A 10,269-nucleotide genomic window follows, 5' to 3' on the forward strand; every position below is an offset into this window, starting at 1 on the left:
TAAATCAGAGGTTGCATTCAAATAGGTAATTAGGTATACCAAGCATGCCTTTAGTGGAAAATTCAGAGGATGACACTCCATAGGATTAACAAGTACGGGAACCCTCACCTCTCAGAGAACTGAAGTACCAAGAGGGGCACATGAATTTAGTTATCTGAATTTTGGTTGAATAGCAAGAGAACTATTGAATGGCAGCTAAAAAACAGAGCCAACTGCTAGGTGCTGGCCTGCATGAGAGGAAAGAAGACAAATAACCAGATTCAGTTACCCGTTGTCCTTCAGCATCTTCCATTGCCTATGCCCATTTAAAGCAGACTATGCCGATTGCTGAGGTCCGTAGACATCAGCCTCCCAGGGCATAGGGCAGGGCAGAGAAGGAGAGATTGGATCTGCAGAGGTGAATGAAGATAATCCTGCACCCAAGTCAAATTTTGTAAGTTTTTTAAATTAACCAAAATTTACCTCTAAAAGTAACATAGAGCCAACTAGCTCCAATGGATTTTTTAACTTGGAAAAAATAGTTGATCTAGAGTAATAAAACTGATGTGTGCTGCCAGGTAAGTCTAAAATAAATGAATAATACAGTACAGAAGTTATTTGCTCTACAATATGTAAAGCTATTGTGCTGCTACATAATAAAGATAATTTGATCCTAGTGGAAGAACAAAATTGGTAAATTTATTGTGAAAATAGATAGTCAATGATAAATCCAAATATTTATTTAAATATATGGAAAATAATTTAAAACTAATTATTACTAGGAAAATTGAATAATCATACAGTAAAATAAATATGGCTCTTACCAAATGTCCTATGCAAAAACAGATTAAAGATGGATTAAATTGAAAAAGTATTAGAAAAATATAAATGTATAAAATATATTCTATTTGTCATGTAAGGTAAAATGTAAATGATTTTTTCTTTTTAATACTTGTCTATATTGATATCATTAATAAATATGTGTAACCTTGATAATACAAAGACTGAAAATATGTCAAATCACAACATTTTATGAGTAATTTTGTTTTAGAAACATTCTAATTGCACAGAGAAAATCAATTTTCAAATATTCAAGTATATGAAATTTACAGTTGGGTTAAAGTAAAATGATAATAGAAGAAGCCTTTGGAATGGATTCTGTGTTTCATAGTGATAGGGAAGCCTTCAAACATAATATTAGAGAAAAAAGGAATTAGAGGAAATTACATAAGAAAAGAAGATGAATCAAAATTAGATCTTTGCCCCACAACAAAACTCAATTTATTACCTACTGATCCAATTACAGTAGTTGGCTCATAGGTAAAAAAAATAATAATTTAATTTTATGAATGGCAATTTAGTAACAAGTCAATGGTAAATGTCTTGTGAAAATAGCCCCTTTGTTCACTTTGGCTGACACCTGTCACTTCCTTTTAAAACCACACTCTATACTTGAACAAGAAATATGGGATTGACTTTTATTTCTTTAGTATTCATGAACCCTTTTTTTATTTTTGTGAATGGTTCTCTGCCTCTATATCATTTTGTGAAATGCAAGAATTTGTGCTGGGCAAGAGTTCAGACTAGCATACCTACTGCAAATTTCGAATGGTAAACCAACAATGTAATTCATTTTTGCAGCATGATTCAGCTGAATTAAACAGTCTGCAGAAAAGAGTACATAAAATACACTTCCACTCTTTTTTTTGCAGGGGGTACTGGGGATTGAACTTGGGTCCTTGCGCTTACAAGGCAAGCCACCAAACCGCTGAGCTAAATCCCTGGCCCCACTTCCACTCTTTAATCTGAAGTTTTCAAATAAATTCAAATATTAATATATAATCATAGTGTGTTAAAATTTATTGAAAGACACATATTGATGACCACACAAGTCAGTCACTGAAAATACAGTCATGTATTACTTAGTGAAGGGATAACTTCTGAGGACTGCTGCCTTAGGTGATTCCATTATGATGGAGACATTAGGCACTGCACTTACACTAACAAGATGTCTATGCTGTCACTAGACAATATCATATCATGGGACCACTATCTTATTTGCGGGCCATACTTAATTGAAGTGTAATATATGTTTGAATTTATCTATATCAGCATTTTTGGAAAACATATATGAGACTATGAAGGTCTCAAAAATCTCAAAGTGCTCCTGTTATTAAGAAGGAAAAGCCAAACCTTAGGAAAAATATAACAGAAGATATTTAAATTCATAACAGCTGAAAGAATGGATCTAGCAGCTTGAAGGAATGGATCTAGGAGCAAAAATTTTAGGTAGAACTGAAAACTCAGCAGCAAGAACTCAAGCTGTAGGATCTGAAATGGGAGGAGATTTTTGGTTTTGGAAGTAAGAGAATTGGGTTTTATTTTTTTAACATTCTTTAATTTTATTGGTACATTTTAGGTATACAATGTAATGACATTTATCATTGGAAATTTGCACCTTCACATAATCTATCTTGGTTCTTATTTTTCGCTATTCCTTTGCCCTCCCTTCAACCCCTCCCTATATAGGAAGACTTTCCAGTTTTTCATTTTCTCATATTAGGGAAGTCGGTTTTAATGTCTATAAAAGGAAAGGACATGAGTCTTCCTGAGTAATATGGATTGAGATCTTTCGAAGCTATGCATTCCCCTGAATTGACTTGAACTTCCAAACTGTTGATTGTAAAATTTCTCTTGACTTTTTAAAACATAAACCCTCATAATCTGGAATAATGAGCCAAGTTTATACTGTACTTATTTTCTTACGAAGTAAGGAAGAAACCAAAGAATTAAAGCAAATATGTGAGAATAGCAAAATTTAACAAACCTAGGGTTAAAGTAGCCGCTCTGTGAGATTTAGATTTTCTTTGAGTAAAAAATACAATTCTCATAGTCACTGTGGAGATTCAATATGAAAACTGTACTTTGCAAACTCTGATGGGCTGTTCTGAAGTTATATTGTGTAGTAGGTGAAGCACAGAACTCAAGTCAGTTAGCTCTACACTCTTTGGCATTGAAAAATTATTGTCAGGGTTGAAGTTGTACAGTGCTTACCTCCTTGAAAAAGAATATCTGTAATACAGGACATGCATCGGACACTTTTTTTTCTGGAAATTTTTGTTGAAATAGATCCAAGTTGCTACAAGGAAACTAGAAGGAAAAGAAAACACCAAGCAGAGAGATTAAAAGGCAGATCTAGTATTACAACTTGAGAGCACCTTCACTGAAGTTATTCCTCAGCCTACTCTTGATTAAAACTACATCTGGCTGGGGATTTAGCTCAGTCACCTGCCTTGCAAGTACAAGGACCCAAGTTCAATCCCCGGTGCCAAAAGAAAAAAAAAACTACATCTGCCCTTTTCTTGCTATTACTTTATTACTGAGGTTTATCACCTTTACTATAGAAATTTTCACAACTTCTTTATAATTTTCTATGTCCTTTTTTCCTCATTAAAACATAAAGGTTAAGATGATACCGATTCTTTCTAGTCATCAAATTTACTACACCTAGCCCTATGGGACAATTATTATACATTAATAAACATTGAAAGATATTTTTGCTGAAAACTCAAAAGAAAAAAGTACCACAGACATGATCATCAGTGAAGAACATTAAAAAATTTTCATACATTGTTCTGACTGCCGCCAAACCTTAAAACAACTGTTAATTTTTCAAACATTGTTGAGATTCTATGTTAGATAAGATCAACTTTTCCAACAATTTGAGCAGTAGAAGCACATTGGTAACTATATGAAGCACATTATCTCTTTAAAATTCTTCCTCTTAAGTAAAATGACTGAAAAACATTTTTGCACTGCAAAGTACTGTTTTCAATAGATACAAAGCATGCATTTTTGTGTTTTAGTGCCTATCCCAATTTGTAACTACAATAATAAGAAATATTTGAGGGCCAGAGATTTAGCTCAGTGGTGCCACCACCTGCATCGTAAGCACAAAGACCTGGTACAAAAAAATAGTAATAATGATAAATAAAAAATAAAAAAGGAAATATTTGAAAAGACTAGCTAAGAAAATTTTGCAATATTACACAAACAAATTTTTCTTATATTTGTGAAGATTTGTGGGTAATATGTTCAATTATAACATTAATGAAGTATATATACATATATATATATATGTATATATACATTGAAAAATAGATGTGAACGGGGGTACAAGGATTAAATATTCTGTTGATAAAATATTTAGTCAGACATACATTTTCAATATATCAAATAGAAAATATCAGCATTGTATAATACTAAAATTTCAAGTAATAATTTAGATATTTGAGAAGAAAAATAGTGCAGGACAATAATGATGATTCTTCAGTAATTTATTTGAATTTTTGCATATTTGATTAAATATATGTAAATTTTGTACCTTGATTATTTATATTTTTGTTTTATTTTGTTTTTTTCCTTTTTTCTTTATTGGTTTATTTTATTTTATTTTTTGGTTTTTTGAGACAGGGTCTCACTATGTAGTTGAGACTGACCTGGAACTCACTATGTAGCCCAGGCTGGTTTCAAACTCACAGCAACCCTCCTGCCTCAACCTCCTGTGTGCCTGGATTACAGGCATGTGCCACCATGCCCGGCTATTGGTACATTTTAGGTATGCAATGCAGTTACATTCATCACTGGGATCTTGTACCTTTACATGATGTATCTCGGTTCTTATTTTTTCCCCATTCCCCTGCCCTCAACTCTCCCCCTCTACCCTTCCCTATTTACAGAGACTTTGTTTCCATTTTTATCTCTTCTCTTGTTTTTCCTTTTCTCTTCTTAGCTTTACCCTACCACTCCCAATTCCCCTACACCTTTAGACATTTTCCTATTACAAAATATCAATTATTCATTTTGATTCTTATTTACGCTTTTAGTTTTTCACACCAGAGAAACTATCCGGTATTTACACGTGTATCCTACATATTTCACTTAAGAGTAAGTCCTAAATGAGCATCTACTTAGCTATAAATGTCTAGTTTCTTATTCTTTATGACTGAGTAGTACTCCATTAAAAAAAAAGTCTTCATTTTTCAGTCTTCAGTTGATGGACAAGTAGGTCTTTTCCAAGTTTTAGCTATTACAAACTGTGTCACTATATAAACATGGGTGAACATATAACACTGTGGTATGACTCTTTCAAATCTTTTTGGAAGATACCCAGTAGTGGAATAGCTGGGTCAAAGCTGGGACCTCTAGTCGTTGCTGTTTGAGGTATCTCCATATTGATTTCCACAGTGGCTGCATCAGTCTGTGCTTCAACCAACAATGAAGAAGGGTTCCTTTCTCCCCACAACCCTGCCAACATTTGTTATTGGTTGATTTCATAATAGCAGCCATTGTTTCTGAGGTGAGATGGAATCAGTGTTGTTTTCATCGGTATCTCTTGAATGACCAGTGATTTTGAACATTTTTTTTCTTGTATTCATTTGCTGCTTTTACTTCTCTACCAGAAATGTCTGTCATTTTCAGATGCCCATTTTTTAATTGGGTTTATAAATTAGGGAGGTCTGATTTTGGGGGGCTCTTTATATACTCTGGGTAGTTAACCTTTGTCTGAGAAACAGCTAGTAAAATTTTTCCCACATTGTAGGTTATCTCTTACCTCTGTTGGTGGTTTCTCTTGAAGCACAAAAGCTTTTAAATAAGATTAGATCCCAATTGTTGATTCTTTGTGCTAGTTCCCCTGCCACTGAAGATTTGTTCATAAAGTCTTTTCCTATGCTAATGCCTTCACGAGTTCCACCTAACTTATTTTCCATCAAATTTAATGTTTCTGTTTTAATATTTAGATCTTTAAACCACTTGGATTTTAGTTTAGTGCATGGTGAAAGATAGGGGTCTAGTTTTAATCTTTGGTAAGTTGCAATCCATTTTTTCCAACACCATTTATTAAAGAGGCTATTTCTCTTCCACTGAGGATGGGTGGCTCCTTTGTCAAAGTAGCTGAGTATGTCTGGAGTTGTTTTTGCATATTCTAATCTATTATACTGATCTTTGAGTCTGTTTCTTTGCAAGTACTATGCTGTTTTTATCACAGTGGCTTTGTAGTTTCAATTTGGGGACTGTGATATCCTCTGCCATGTCTCTGCTGCCTAGAATTGCTTTTGCTATTCTGGGTTTCTTCTGGTACCAAATAAATTTTTGGATTGTTTTCTCTAGTTCAGTGAAATGCACTGTTGGGATTTCAACTGAGATTGCATTGATTTGTATAGCAGTTTTGGAAGTATGGCCATATTCATTATATTGGTTCTTCCTACCCAGGAACAAGGAATGTCTTGTCAATTTTCTTATGTTCTCTGTGATCTCTTTCTTCAGAGTGTTGTAGTTCTCAATGTAGAGGTCTCTTGCTTTCTTCATTAAATTGATTTCTAGATATTTCATTTTTTTGGATGCTATTGTGAAAGTAATAGTTTCTCTGATTTCTCTCTCAGTGATTACGTTATTTGTGTACAAGAAAGCTACTAATTTTTGAGTGCTAACCTTGTATCCAGCTACTCTACTGAATCTGTGAATTAATCTAGAAGTTTTTTAGTGTAATTTTTTGGGTCTTCTATGTAGAGTATCATATTATCTGCAAATAGTGACAGTTTAACTTCTTCCTTTCTTATCTTTATTTCATTTATTTCTTTCTCTTGTCTAATTGCTGTGGCTAATCTTTCCAAAACTATAATGAACAGGAGTGGTGATAGTGGTATCCTTATCTTTTTCCTGATATTAGTATGAAGGTTTTCAATTTTTGAACTTTTAGTACGATATTGGCTGTTGGTTTTTCATAGATAGCTTTTATCACTTTGAGATAAAGACCATCTGTTCTAATTTTCTGCAGGATTTTTAATCATGAATTTGTATTGAATTTTGTTGAATTCTTTTTCTACATCTATCAAGATAATCATATGGTTTTTGTCTTTGACTCTGTTAATATAGTGTATTACATTTATTGATTTACATATGTTGAACCATCCTTGCACCCCTAGGATAAATTCAAATTGTTCAAGGTGTATGATATTCTTGATGACCCTCTGTATTCTGTTAGCCACTATCTTTTTTTCTTTTTTCAGCTTTAATTGAGTTTATTAGTACATTTTAGGGATACAGTACAGTTACATTCATTGTTGGGATCTTGTACCTCTACATGACAGGTCTTGATTCTCATTTTTTCCCCTTACCTCTGCCCTCCCTTCACCCCCTCCTCTCCTCCCCATCTACAAATACTTTATTTTCATCTTTTCATTATCTCACATTTTTTTCTTTTCCCTTATTACCCTTCCCCTACACATCCCACCTTCCCTACACCTTTAGCTCCTTTCTTCCCATTTCTAAATGTCAGCAATCTTATTAGGATCTTATGTATTATTGCAGATTATTCACACCAGGGAAACTACTCGGTATTTCTATCTTATTGAGGATTTTTGCATCTATTTAAATAGGGCGTTTGGCCTGTAGTTCTTTTTTGGTTGGGTTTTTCCCTGGTTTGGAATCAAAGTAACACTTGCTTCTAGGAATAAATTTGGAAGTATTGCTTCCCTTTCAATTTCACTGAAAATTTTCAAAAGTATTGGCAGTAGTTCTTCTCTAAATATTTTGTAGAATGCAGCAGTAAAGCCATCAGGACATGGGCTTTTCTTTGTTGGTAAATTTTTAATTACATTTTTAATTTCTCTGATTATAATTGGTGTGTTTAGAATTTTTATATCTTCATTCAAATTTGGTATTTCATATGTATCACGAAATCTGTCTATTTCATCTATATTTTCCATTTTATTAGAGTAGAGTTTCTCTAAGTAGGTACTGATGATCCTCTGGATTTCGGATGGATCTGTTGTGACTTCACCATTTTCATTTCTAATTGCACGGATTTTAGTTTTTTCTTTCCTTTTTTTGATAAGGTTGGCTAAGGGTTTATTGATTTTATTTATTCTTTCAAATAACCAACTCTTCAATTCATTGATTTTTTTGTATCATTTTCTTAGTCTCCATTGCATTGATTTCTGCTCTGATCTTTGTAAGTTCCTCCCTTGTTCAAGCTTTAGGTTTGTCTTGCTCTTCTTTTTCTAGAACATTAAGATTCAGCATTAGATTTTTTATTTTAGCTCAGTCTCTTTTTCTAGTGTTACCATTTGCTGCTATAAATTTCCCTAATAGAGCTGCTCTCATTGTGTCCAACAGATTTCTGTATATTGTTTTAGCATTATCATTTTTTTGTCAAAATGTATAATTTATTCTCTGACCCATTGATTGTTCAGGAGAGTGTTATTCAATTTCCATGTGTTTGTGAAATTCTTGCAGTTTCTTTTGCTATTGATCTCCAGTTTAATTGCACTATGGTTTGATAATATACAGGGGATAACTTCAACTCCTTTTAATTACTTAAACGTGTTTTATGGGCTAGTATGTGGTCTATTTTGGAGAATGACCCATATGCAGCTGAAAAGAATGTATATTCTGATTTTGTGGTGTGAAACACTCCTTAGATGTCTATTAAGTCTATTTGTTCAAAAGCTTGATTGAGTTCCAGTATTTCATTGCTGAGTTTTTGTCTAGATGATCTGTTTAGACAGTGACAGTGGGATTTTGAGGTCTCTCACTACTATTGTATTGTCACTTATTTGGTTTTTTTATGTCCATTAATATTTGTTCTGTATAGTTGGGGACATTAGTAATTATTGCATATATATTTATGATTGTCATCTCTTCCTCTTGGATTGTTTCCTTTACAAGGATGTAATGACCTTCTTTGTGTCTTAATTAGTTTTGGTTTGAAATACTTTATCTGCAGATAAGATAGCTACCCCTGCTCTTTCCCTGGTTCCTATCACATGGAGAAATGAACTTCATCCTTTTACTTTCAGGCTATGAGTTTCTTTTCTTAACTAGATGTGTTTCTTGTATACAGCATACTGATGGATTTTGCTTCCTAATCCATTCTGCCAGTCTATTTCTTTTAATTGGTGAATTTAGGCCATTAAAATTGATGGTTATCACTGATATATATTGACTTATAATCATCATGTTATTTTTCTATTGTTGGCTCTTTTTAATTTTTTCCCCCCTCTCTCTTTAATATTTGGATTTGCCTACTGGATCTCCTCTGTTGGGCCTCATGGAGTTGTGATCTTTCCATTGCTGGACATTCATGGCTCTATCATGGTCCTGAATGCTATTTTTAAAAAAATCTGTTTCTGTTCTCGAGTCACTAATCATGTTTTCCATACTGCTTACCATTTTTGTAGTTATCTGGGAAATTATTTCTGATTTGAATTTTTCTATCGCCTCATTTATCTGTTTTGTCACTTCCAGTGCTATCAGTTCAGGATGTCCAGGTGGCTGATTATCAGACTTTTCCACTCTATTTCCCTTAGAATTTGCCTTTGATGAACAGGTAGCCTTTGTGCCAGTGCCTTGCTTGAATGTCTTCTCGTCTCTGTTTTTGTTGTTGGTACTGTCTTTGGTTTAATTCCTGGGTTATTACTTCAATCTCCCAGATATAGCTTATCTTTATGTTTTGAATCCCTAATGACTCTTAGGCAATCTCATTTTCATTATACTAGGAAGGACAATTGTGATTAAGTCAATCACAACACCTTAGCCCAAGTAATATAATCAGCAACACAATAGCATCAAGCACAGCTTAGAAAAATGACAATTTGTGGTAGTTATTAATCTATCACCTTTAACTGCGTGAATTAAGTAAAAATCGAGGCTAGAGCTCAGAACAATAGCCTTTATGACCTTCTGTGCCTGTGATATGAATCCAGGTACCAGCCCAGTCAGGCAGTTGGTCCAAAGTGGGTGGGAGGTTGAGCTTGGCTGCACCTCTCACAGTTCCTCTGCTAAAGTCCAGAGGTGTGGGGCTGTGGAACCAGGCAAGCTCCACATGGTTACACCACTCAATTGTCCTCTGCCTGGCCAAATGGGTGGGGCTGTGGTCCCAAGCCCCTTGACTGTTTTTAATTTTTTAAATTTTTTGGTACTGGAGATTGAACTTGGGTCCTTGCACTCGCGAGGCAGTCAGCAGAACCACTGAGCTAAATCCCCGGCATCCTTCACTATTTTTTAATAAATTTTACTAATGAGGATAATTAACTCACTAAAGTGGTAGAAATAAAAAAATAAAAGAATAAAATATAATATACTACAGATGTATGTACTAATATACTAAAGGAAAAAATTAAAATATAAGAATAAACTAACACAAAGTATGACTTAAAATCAACATTTTACAAGGGCAGTATGCATATTTTCTAAAACAAAAAAAGTCAAATATATATTATATATTAT

The sequence above is a fragment of the Fukomys damarensis genome, unplaced genomic scaffold (assembly GCF_012274545.1).
Source record: "Fukomys damarensis isolate Sample0158 unplaced genomic scaffold, DMR_v1.0_HiC HiC_scaffold_14, whole genome shotgun sequence".
Lineage (NCBI taxonomy): Eukaryota > Metazoa > Chordata > Mammalia > Rodentia > Bathyergidae > Fukomys > Fukomys damarensis.